The following is a 13,136-nucleotide window of genomic DNA, read 5'->3' on the forward strand; positions in this document are numbered from 1 at the left end:
GCCCGCATCCCGTGCGCCCCCGCGCGCGCGACCCGCGCCATCCAGCCGTAGCCACGACGCCCGTCGCCCCTGCTGCCGACTCCCACCGCCGTCTCTGCCCTGCGGCTCCTGGCCGCGTCCGCCCGGGGCGCCGTCGTCGTCCGACGCCTCATCCCACTCCCGCTACGTCAGCCGTCCATTGCGGCGATCCTCTCAGCCAACCGCGCCGCCCTGCTCCGGTCGTCGGAGCCAGGCCGCACGCCCGCTGCCCCGCGGCGCCTCGTCAGGCTGGCGCTCGTCGCCCGACCCACCCGGCGCCCGTAACCGTGCGCCCGCTAAGGCACTTAGGCCAATGACATGTGGGGTCCCACACCCCACGCCCTAGAATGTTTAAAAAAACATAAGAAAAATAATATATAAAATAAAATTAATAATAATTGAATTATTTAATTAATTGTTTACTTAATTAATTAATTTAATTAATCTTGTTTAGATTAACCTAATCATTTAGTTAGACTAACTAAACTTGATTAGTTAGTCTTAGCCTATAGCATGCAGGACCCACATGTCAGGTTGACCAGTCAACTCTGTTGACTGCTGACGTCAGCATGACCTCATGTTGATGTCATTAATCCATTTTTCGAATTAATTTAAATAATTAATTAAATTCAAGAAATTCATAAAATCTTTAGAAAATCATAACTTTTAATCCGTAACTTGGATTAAATTATTTTCAACATGAAAGTTGCCCAAAACGACGTGACGAATCCGGATACGCAGTCCGTTCGTCCGCCACGCACCCCTAACATATCAAACTCGCAACTTTCCCCCTCCGGCTCCTCTGCCCGAAAACACGAAACACCGGGGATATTTTCCCGGATGTTTCCCCCTTCACCGGTATCGCCCATCCCTACGTTAGGTCACCCCTAGCACAATGTATTGCCGCGTCTTGCTTTGTGTTACATTTGATTGCTCCGTTATTTATTGTGTTCCCCCTCCGTTACTCCTTTCCGGTAGACTCCGAGACCGATGTTGATGCCCCTGTGGTCGACTACGTCACCGACGACCCCTCTCTCTTGCCAGAGCAACCAGGCAAGCCCCCCCTTTGATCACCAGATATCGCCTACTCTTCTCTATACTGCTTGCATTAGAGTAGTGTAGCATGTTACTGCTTTCAGTTAATCCTATTCTGATGCATAGCCTGTCATTGCTGCTACAGTCATTGATACCTTACCCGCAATCCTAAATGCTTAGTATAGGATGCTAGTGTTCCATCAGTGGCCCTACACTCTTGTCCGTCTGCCATGCTATACTACTGGGCTGTGATCACTTCGGGAGGTGATCACGGGCATCTACTATATACTTTACACTGTTACATTAACTGTGATACTGTTCGGAGAAGGGGGCTGAAGGGGCAGGTGGCTCCATCCCGATAGAGGTGGGCCTGGGTTCTCGACGGCCCCCGACTGTTACTTTGTGGCGGAGCGACAGGGCAGGTTGAGACCACCTAGGAGACAGGTGGGCCTGGCCCTGTTCGGCGTTCGCGGATACTTAACACGCTTAACGAGATCTTGGTATTTGATCTGAGTCTGGCCATTTGGTCTATACGCACTAACCATCTACGCGGGAGTAGTTATGGGTATCCCGGCGTCGTGGTATCAGCCGAAGCCTTCTTGACGTCAGCGACTGAGTGGCGCGCGCCGGGTTGGACTGCGTTAACGCAACTTCCTTTGTAATGGAGGTTGCTAGGTCTGCTCACCGGCCGCGTACGCAACGTGCAGGTGTGCAATGGGCGATGGGCCCAGACCCCTGCGCGCATAGGATTTAGACCGGCGTGCTGACCTCTCTGTTGTGCCTAGGTGGGGCTGCGACGTGTTGATCTTCCAAGGCCGGGCATGACCCAGGAAAGTGTGTCCGGCCAAATGGGATCGAGTGTGTTGGATTATGTGGTGCACCCCTGCAGGGAAGTTAATCTATTCGAATAGCCGTGATCTTCGGTAACAGGACGACTTGGAGTTGTACCTTGACCTTATGACAACTAGAACCGGATACTTAATAAAACACACCCTTCCAAGTTCCACAGACAACCCGGTGATCGCTTTTCTACAGGGCGACGAGGAGAGGATCGCCGGGTAGGATTATGCTATGCGATGCGACTGGAGATGCTACTTGGAGATGCTATTTGGAGATGCTATTTGGAGATGCTACTTGGAGGACTTCAATCTACCCTCTTCTACATGCTGTAAGGCGGAGGCTGCCAGAAGCGTAGTCTTCGACAGGATTAGCTATCCCCCTCTTATTCTGGCATTCTGCAGTTCAGTCCACTGATATGGCCTCCTTACACATATACCCATGCATATGTAGTGTAGCTCCTTGCTTGCGAGTACTTTGGATGAGTACTCACGGTTGCTTTTCTCCCTCTTTCCCCCTTTCCCTTCTACCTGGTTGTCGCAACCAGATGCCGGAGCCCAGGAGCCAGACGCCACCGTCGACGACGACTACTACACTGGAGGAGCCTACTACTACGTGCAGGCTGCTGACGATGACCAGGAGTAGTTTAGGAGGATCCCAGGCAGGAGGCTTGCGCCTCTTTCGATCTGTATCCCAGTTTGTGCTAGCCATCTTATGGCAACTTGTTTGACTTATGTCTGTACTCAAATATTGTTGCTTCTGCTGACTCGTCTATGATTGAGCACTTGTATTCGAGCCCTCGAGGCCCCTGGCTTGTATTATGATGCTTGTATGACTTATTTTATTTGTAGAGTTGTGTTGTGATATCTTCGCGTGAGTCCCTGATCTTGATCGTACACATTTGCGTGCATGATTAGTGTACGATTGAATCGGGGGCGTCACAAGTTGGTATCAGAGCCGACTGCCTGTAGGAATCCCCCTTTCCAACTCCTTGGCCAAAGTCGAGTCTAGACTTTACAAAACTTTTACTAACATGGCTGTGCGGCCCATGGGCCCACGTCGCCATTGGGTGGTACTAGGATCTTTTACTCCTCGACCTTTACTCTGGGACTCTGATCTCTCCTCTATTCGGGTTAAATGAAGTTTACTAAATCTAACATTAGGATCTCGTTATCACTTTCACCCGGAGAGCCCCTTATTACTAATGATCGTCTGCTGCACCAGAAGACCCTGAAGATACTCTCCACTGTTAACCCGAGAACTTGTGTTCATCGCGTTTGCAATTCACCTTCCACCGCAAACCCTTATGGATAACTACTTGCATTTGTTATTCTTACATTCATCCCCAGTGGTCTTGTTATTACAAGATACCCTGAAAAACTCGTCGTTGTTTCAATAATCCCTTGAGCTTACTGCCTTGCTGTTCTTTGTCACTTGAATACCCCTATGGTTAATTCTCGCACTTATCGAGTATCCGCTCATCCCCCAGTTGTTCATGTGTTACACAAAAGTCTTCGAAATACCACCCGATATTCCGAAAATCCTCAGCAACCTATTGCTCTGAAATTTCTTGTTTGCTTTCATTATGATTAATCCCGTAAGTATAGAAATCTTATTGACATTCCTTGTCATTATCATTTTGAGTCTGTTGACTCAATATGCTGCGAATACACGCAATCATCATTGATCCTTATAAATTACCTTTCCGACTGAGCTTCCATTCTTTTAACTGGAATTGGTTCTCGACCAATCCAATTGTCGTTGATTGTACCCTAAGGCTATTCAACTTATCCATCCCTAATCAGAGCATTGCTTCTGATCCCTTGATTTGGAAATCATAATTCCTTTGCATTTGACAATTGAGTTAGTCAGTTGTTTCTATAATCTGATCTCCTTGCATTCTTCTTCCTCTAGTTGAGTACCGATACTCGTAACAGATCCTTTGTGGACCATCAAGTCCTTTGTTGGATTGTTATCCGACAGTGTCCTTCACATTTGATCACTTTATGAGTTCTTCCCCTGATACATAATGCCTTTGTTAAGTTGTATCCTCTGCTTGGCCAACCATGCTCTGCTTTCGGGCTTGTGTTATTTACTCTTGAAACTTGTGGTATATGTTTCTAAGAAGCCCCTATGGGTTGAACATATGCCTTCTCTAAACCTTGTGAACCCGAAAGTTTTCACGAGTCATACTCTTCTGGTGCTTCACCAGATAAAATTTCAACACTGCAACTTCATCGAACGTGAGAAGTGAATGAAAGGTTATGCATTGGAGAAGTGGGAGTCGACCTTGAACTTGTGTTCATGCCCATGGACATGATGTAGATCTTATCATTAAAGCTTCTTTTAAATAAATTATTCCTTTGGTATAAGTTCATCTTATATCTAGGATCTGGCCTTTTGCAACCGTGGTTCCGACCATGATTGTTCTTCTTTGATCTCATTTCTCGGACAAGTTAAAACAATTGTCTTCTATGGATCAATACACCAGTCCCACCTTTACTTTGATCTTGTGTCGAGTATTACCCCCCTGGTATCTCGAGATTATCATGGAACTGCATAAATCCTTATGAGTTCTTCATCAAGTGCTACCTTCCCACTGATTCCAATTTTTCGCGGGCTCTGAGTTATTGAACACTCAAAGACACCGATAACTGAACCGAGTCCGCTCTTCGGTTCAACAACTCTTCAGTAAGCTTCTATAAGTACGAGTTTGTACCCGATCACGCCATTCCTAGCCTGTTTGGCTATATCATTGTCGTGACGATTCTAACTGTGCTACCTGGTCCTTATTCTCGGAGCACCAATTTTCGACGATGAACTAACCTTATGTCGATCCTCATCATCATATCATTTCGCCTTGAACAACAAGCTTGGTTTCGAGTTTGTGTCGTACCTTTGGTTCCAATAACCTTTCACTTCATCATTACTTGACTTGATGTCGTCACCGATCGATTACATCTTCATGAACTCTCGCGACAAAGGTGTCGTGATCATCAACATTCTGAGCTCATCCAGGATATCAATTGAATTCATGATGAGAAATACCATCCTTGCCCTCGATGAATTGTATTATCGTCGACCACTTTATTGCCCTCCCACCAACACAAGCTTGTTCATGTTTGGTGTTATACCTTGAGTTCCTTGCTATCCAGCAGTTGTTCTTCTTTACCTTGGAGTATTACCATCCTTTATGTCAAGAATGTTCTGAGATTTGTTCCACCTCTTGAGAATTCTTGACATAGAAATACTTCTCACCATCACCATTCTTTCTTGGTCCCCGTGTTAATTCCAACAAGTGAACGGTGTTGTTTGGATTCTTTCCTTCTAGCAACCCTATTTTTTTTTTTGAAGTTAATGGTCGGAAGTTCATTCTTAGGCTATTGACTATTGAATCACCATTCTGACATTGGTCGTGCAACCCAACCCATATTTCGGGCGCACCTTTCAACCAATGTTTAATTGTGTATGTTTTCCTCGAGCATATTTCCTTATATCATTTGATCTGACCAATGTTATCTCCTTGTTCACTTAATTGTGGACATCCATCTTTTGGGAATCTCGGTGAATTGCCGTTGAGTTCACCAAACACCTCCTTGTCCTCTCCTTGGGTTAATGATGGACTCCTGATAACGGAAATCACTACATAGTTCATTTCCCCGAGAATCTTACAATGTCATCTCGTCAACTTGCGTTACATCTTTTCTTCTCAGATATCCTAAGTCTGAGGTATCCTGACACCAATCGGATCTGAATCTCGGTCAAATATGATGGTTGGAACATATTTCCAAGAGTTATAAGAATGGTATTTATGTGACCCGGTAAGGTGCTGTCGTGCCTAGCACACCTGGCCGGAGGCCATGTTGTTATAGATTCCTTTCCAACAAGGTTATCCATTCTTCCATGAGGAAACTGTAAGACTTAATCTACAAGTTATTCCTGATGAATCCTTCGTGTTTCCAAAGTCTGATCTTCACCTGATGACCATGTCAATGCTATCTCGAAGCATGTCTATGGTACTCCGATTTTCAACAAGACCATTTGAAGCCCAATGCTAAATGTTTCTTGCTCAATTACCCAAACACCGTTGTATGGGCAATGTCATGAAAATTCTCTCCCCTACCTAAAGAGTTTTCTACATAATATCCTGTCATGGATATCTTGCTCTGCTTGTCCTGGGGAAGGATATACCCCTGATATACGTGTTTTAAGCACATCTTCCTTCCCGTTGTTTTGTTCAAAATTTCTTGTAAACCACTTAACCGAGCAGTGGTAATCCCCTGCTTAGGTAAACACCTCGGTGTACCTTCCTGTCTGGTGTAACCCTGTTACTATTTTGATGACATTCCGGTAGCCACCGATGGACGAGAACTTTGCCTATTGGTCCGCCTCGTTCAACGAGCAGGAAATGGTTCTCTTCATCCCTCGCCCTTGGTATCGATGTTGTTGCCGACATATCTGACAGGCTACCCTTTGACACGCCTTACTATCATGACCGTGCAAAATGTCGGCCCCCTTCCTACTTTCAACCACATGGTGGCCCCATAACCCACAGTTCCACAGGATCAAAATCTGACTCCTCCTGTACACCCCTGTTCCCAAAGTTATTCCTCCCGCGGGGACTCGTACATAATTCACGAGCCAGTTTCCGGGAGATCATCAATTCTGTTATCAGACACCGTACTTATTCTCGTTGCCCTGGAACCCCTCTCACCTTCTGACGAGGCATTGAACGATTGCCTGGCTGCTTGAAACGTCTTATGGCACCTCCTTACTTTGCTCTCGATACTTTCTTAAGCTTCAATTCGAGAGTTACTTTCGCCACCTTCCCTAATGTTATCTACCGGATAAGCAACCGTGCAGAGTTCCGATCTTTCGAGTTACCCATTATCATTTTACGTAAGTACGATGGAGTTCCCGAAGAAAGCATGCCGACTTCATCATCATGACCTGAAGCAGAAAAATGAAGACATCAATGTAATGGATCGACCACTTCGAGAAGAGCAACCAAGACCGAGAAGACTCGTTAGGTTTTTCGCTACCAACACCTTCGCCCCTTACTCCACCGCTTAAATCTCGGGACGAGATTTCTTGTAGTGGAGGAGATTTGTAACGCCTGGGTAATCATGCTACAGTAATCCCACGCTAATCATGCCACGTCACCTCGGTTACTGTTGCTAACCTCACAATGATTCGAAACTGTTTCAAAATTTAAATTCTAAACATGTCAAACAATAAAAGCTTTCAAAAGTTGAAACAAAAATGTTCGGTGGGTGCCGAATATTACAAGGGTAATTATAGTAAAGAAAACATATTTTTAGAAAGTGCCTGAATATTTTAAAAGAATTAAAACAGAAAAGATAAATAAGGAAAAGAAGATAAAAACAAAAATTAACACTAACAACAACAAAATAAAAAGGGAACCTCCCCTCCCACGGCCCACCGACCCACCTGGACCAGGCCGGCCCACCTGGCCCATCCGGCCTCACCCCACTCCCCTTAACCCCCGATCCACACCAAACCCTAGCCCTATCCCCTCGTCCTCCCACTTCCCCCCGATCTGGATCAGGGATCCACCCATCGCTCGCCCTGTGCGACCCCAGCGCGCCCCGCTCCGCCGCCCGTTGCCGCCCCGCCCCGCCTCCGTCCTCCCCCGCGACGCCACCTCACCGGTGCCGCCCGGCCCCGAACGCCTCGTCCTCGCCGAACGCCTCGTCCTCGCCGCCCCCTCCCGGCCTTCTTCCTCACCCTCCGGCATCGCGCCCGTCTTCCCCGAGCCCCGGCACGACCTCGACGCCGCTGGACCCCGCCATCGTCGGAGCTGCCTCGCGGAGCGGCCCTGCCGTCCTCCTCTTCGACTCCTCCTCGCCGGATCTCCTCCTCTACGTTGCCGTCATCCCCGTCCTCCTCCCCAAAGGCTCCACCGAGCCTCACCGACCCTCTTCTTTGCAACGCCGGTGAGGCCACGGCCTCCCTCTCCTCTTCTCCCCTCTCTGTTGCACGTCACCGTGCCCGCATCCCGTGCGCCCCCGCGCGCGCGACCCGCGCCATCCAGCCGTAGCCACAACGCCCGTCGCCCCTGCTGCCGACTCCCACCGCCGTCTCTGCCCTGCGGCTCCTGGCCGCGTCCGCCCGGGGCGCCGTCGTCGTCCGACGCCTCATCCCATTCCCGCTACGTCAGCCGTCCACTGCGGCGATCCTCTCAGCCAACCGCGCCGCCCTGCTCCGGTCGTCGGAGCCAGGCCGCACGCCCGCTGCACCGCGGCGCCTCGTCGGGCTGGCACTCGTCGCCCGACCCACCCGGCGCCCGTAACCGTGCGCCCGCTAAGGCACTTAGGCCAATGACATGTGGGGTCCCACACCCCACGCCCTAGAATGTTTAAAAAAACATAAGAAAAATAATATATAAAATAAAATTAATAATAATTTAATTATTTAATTAATTGTTTACTTAATTAATTAATTTAATTAATCTTGTTTAGATTAACCTAATCATTTAGTTAGACTAACTAAACTTGATTAGTTAGTCTTAGCCTATAGCATGCAGGACCCACATGTCAGGTTGACCAGTCAACTCTGTTGACTGCTGACGTCAGCATGACCTCATGCTGATGTCATTAATCCATTTTTCGAATTAATTTAAATAATTAATTAAATTCAAGAAATTCATAAAATCTTTAGAAAATCATAACTTTTAATCCGTAACTTGGATTAAATTATTTTCAACATGAAAGTTGCCCAAAACGACGTGACGAATCCGGATACGCAGTCCGTTCGTCCGCCACGCACCCCTAACATATCAAACTCGCAACTTTCCCCCTCCAGCTCCTCTGCCCGAAAACACGAAACACCGGGGATATTTTCCCGGATGTTTCCCCCTTCACCGGTATCGCCCATCCCTACGTTAGGTCACCCCTAGCACAACGTATTGCCGCGTCTTGCTTTGTGTTACATTTGATTTCTCCGTTATTTATTGTGTTCCCCCTTCGTTACTCCTTTCCGGTAGACTCCGAGACCGATGCTGATGCCCCTGTGGTCGACTACGTCACCGACGACCCCTCTCTCTTGCCAGAGCAACCAGGCAAGCCCCCCCTTTGATCACCAGATATCGCCTACTCTTCTCTATACTGCTTGCATTAGAGTAGTGTAGCATGTTACTGCTTTCAGTTAATCCTATTCTGATGCATAGCCTGTCATTGCTGCTACAGTCATTGATACCTTACCCGCAATCCTAAATGCTTAGTATAGGATGCTAGTGTTCCATCAGTGGCCCTACACTCTTGTCCATCTGCCATGCTATACTACTGGGCTGTGATCACTTCGGGAGGTGATCACGGGCATCTACTATATACTTTACACTGTTACATTAACTGTGATACTGTTCGGAGAAGGGGGCTGAAGGGGCAGGTGGCTCCATCCCGGTAGAGGTGGGCCTGGGTTCTCGACGGCCCCCGACTGTTACTTTGTGGCGGAGCGACAGGGCAGGTTGAGACCACCTAGGAGACAGGTGGGCCTGGCCCTGTTTGGCGTTCGCGGATACTTAACACGCTTAACGAGATCTTGGTATTTGATCTGAGTCTGGCCATTTGGTCTATACGCACTAACCATCTACGCGGGAGTAGTTATGGGTATCCCGGCGTCGTGGTATCAGCCGAAGCCTTCTTGACGTCAGCGACTGAGTGGCGCGCGCCGGGTTGGACTGCGTTAACGCAACTTCCTTTGTAATGGAGGTTGCTAGGTCTGCTCACCGGCCGCGTACGCAACGTGCAGGTGTGCAATGGGCGATGGGCCCAGACCCCTGCGCGCATAGGATTTAGACCGGTGTGCTGACCTCTCTGTTGTGCCTAGGTGGGGCTGCGACGTGTTGATCTTCCGAGGCTGGGCATGACCCAGGAAAGTGTGTCCGGCCAAATGGGATCGAGCGTGTTGGGTTATGTGGTGCACCCCTGCAGGGAAGTTAATCTATTCGAATAGCCGTGATCTTCGGTAACAGGACGACTTGGAGTTGTACCTTGACCTTATGACAACTAGAACCGGATACTTAATAAAACACACCCTTCCAAGTTCCACAGACAACCCGGTGATCGCTTTTCTACAGGGCGACGAGGAGAGGATCGCCGGGTAGGATTATGCTATGCGATGCGACTGGAGATGCTACTTGGAGATGCTATTTGGAGATGCTATTTGGAGATGCTACTTGGAGGACTTCAATCTACCCTCTTCTACATGCTGTAAGGCGGAGGCTGCCAGAAGCGTAGTCTTCGACAGGATTAGCTATCCCCCTTTTATTCTGGCATTCTGCAGTTCAGTCCACTGATATGGCCTCCTTACACATATACCCATGCATATGTAGTGTAGCTCCTTGCTTGCGAGTACTTTGGATGAGTACTCACGGTTGCTTTTCTCCCTCTTTCCCCCTTTCCCTTCTACCTGGTTGTCGCAACCAGATGCCGGAGCCCAGGAGCCAGACGCCACCGTCGACGACGACTACTACACTGGAGGAGCCTACTACTACGTGCAGGCTGCTGACGACGACCAGGAGTAGTTTAGGAGGATCCCAGGCAGGAGGCTTGCGCCTCTTTCGATCTGTATCCCAGTTTGTGCTAGCCATCTTATGGCAACTTGTTTAACTTATGTCTGTACTCAGATATTGTTGCTTCCGCTGACTCGTCTATGATCGAGCACTTGTATTCGAGCCCTCGAGGCCCCTGGCTTGTATTATGATGCTTGTATGACTTATTTTATTTGTAGAGTTGTGTTGTGATATCTTCCCGTGAGTCCCTGATCTTGATCGTACACATTTGCGTGCATGATTAGTGTACGATTGAATCGGGGGCATCACAAAGGTTATGTCGTTTCAAATTTCACATAAGTAAAGATAGGAATCATTGAACCCTAGAAATATATGAACATTCTCAAAAATACCAAGTAAATAATTTTGCTATTACATATAGTTTGTTAGATATGAGAAGCCTACGGATTAAATAGCGTATACAACAGGAACCACTCTGAATTGCTATTTTCCAAAAATATTTGAACAAAAAAAGCTACGATTGTTGTAGAGCGAAAGTGTGACATTCATGAAGTTACATATATTGGTCACCGGGTAGGAGGTTCCCCAGTGCTGCTTTTAGGCTCACATGGATGGCTTGAAATGTGAGGTAGTGTTTCATGAAACATCAAAGAGGTAACATCGGTGGTACATAGTGGCGGTGGAGAACTAATGTTGAAGAAAATTACACCAAGAAGAAAGCAACAACCGAACCGCAGGTCTCCCGATGTATATTGGGTCGCTCTAGCCTCATATGCACGACGACTGTGACATTAGAATGGAAAAACACTGCACTCACATGTCACATGCATCGCCAGAGTATTTGATGCTAACCATTGCAATTTGGAGTAGGAGTTTGGACCACATTTTGGTATGAATGCTTTAATTAAATATGGGCAACATCTGAGATTTAGGTGAAAATTATTGAAAGTAGTTTGAAGGAAGTCGGAAGCATCATGACCAATTACAAAATAGGATTAATCCTCCATGTCTTGGAAGTTAACATCAAAATTCGAACATGGTCCAAAAGTAGTTCTAAGATCAAGCTCTTAAATCTTGTCATCTTGATAAAGTCCACCACGTCTATCTATATCGGTGTTGCACACATATGGTACTTGAAAATACTTATCTACAGAATTGGTTTCACGAGGCATACGAAGGGAATACAAAACAAAACAATATCATGATGTGTCACAGCATACAAATTATCTAGGTGCACCACTTCACCGTACGTCTATGCAAATTGTAACCACCCACACAATGCAAGACAGCATACGGTCAAGAAATTGATTGCGTGACAAGGTTTGTGTACTACCATCGAAAACCGTACGTAGTCACGCCAGCCAGCCAGCTGCAACCCTCTAGGCGTCAAATTAGACCGCGAAAAGCAAAGCGTTCATCAGCATAACCGTCTGAGAACGTGTTTGCACGTGCGTGCCGGGCGGTGGGCGTGGCATGATAGCTGGCCTCTTTTATCCTGTAATGGACGAGCCGTGAGGTGGATGGGAAGGGGACCATGAGGCCATGGGGGCACTCTAGGTGTGCACGTAACATGGCTACATATGCAGAGGTTTTCTCTTGGCGGGAACATGAGAGAGAAAGAAACGGAGAGCCGGCCGGGTTGGCCCGTTGTGGTTGGTGTACTCAATAACGGGAAACGGTGCACATGCATGCACATGATGCTACGGCCCCTGAACAATCCAGTCTTGGCGTATTATCGACCCATCCATCTAATTAAGCCGTACGTCTGGCCGTCCGATAAATGCATTGCTAGCTTGCACTTGCACAGGCATATATGTGCCGTTCATTCAACCAGTAGTGGATGGATGAGAGAATCCCACGTACCTCTAGATGACTATATGTAATGTACGCCTGCCTCGACACTCAGTCTAGCTTATATAATTGTTATGGACTTGATCAAGTTATAAGCCGTACAATAAACACGAAAACAGACGTCGATCGTGATGGTGCTAGCAATGATAACGCCCCTGTTTTTCGACGAAAAAAATGATAGTGCCCCTGGTAAACGAAGACAAATATCTATGGATCTGGTAGTTTCTCAAGCCTGAGTTGATCGAACTTGCCTGGATTCGCTCCAGGGTTTGTGTCTTCTTTGTACTCATCTTGAGATGAAAATATGTGTTTTCACCATATGCGACAACAAACCAGTTGCTCACCCAGCGATTGAGATTTTAGCCATGCATGGACAGAGAAAATAAATAAATAAATATAGATTACGGCGGAACTTTTGCTGCAAGCTTAGCTTGGATGCATGCACCTCTGAGTTATCGAGTAGACAGTCATCCTAATAATCCATCAAAGATCAAAAAGGTTGCGGCAGTGGCGGAGCTCGGGCTAAAAGCAACTGAAGTGTCAAAACCGTAATCACCATACGATAGGAGGTGATTGTCCACACTGAATGAGAATAGTCAAAGGTGATCACCGTGGCTCAATTTTTCTGGACCGGCTTGCGATCGCGATTCTGCATACCGTATACGACAACATCAAAGGCGTCCATGCTAAATGTATGTGCATGTGACCTGTGATTGTGACCATGAAGCCTATGGACGCAGCTCTTCTGACGTACGGCGCACTCGCTGACGTGTGGACCTGGACCCACGCGTCAGTGGTCCAACGTCAGGTGGCCGTACGTCAGGGGATCCGGCTCCAAAGCCTATAGCCTGGTGGGCGCCTG

This window comes from Triticum dicoccoides, chromosome 5B (assembly GCF_002162155.2).
Source record: "Triticum dicoccoides isolate Atlit2015 ecotype Zavitan chromosome 5B, WEW_v2.0, whole genome shotgun sequence".
In the NCBI taxonomy this organism is placed as follows: Eukaryota; Viridiplantae; Streptophyta; class Magnoliopsida; order Poales; family Poaceae; genus Triticum; species Triticum dicoccoides.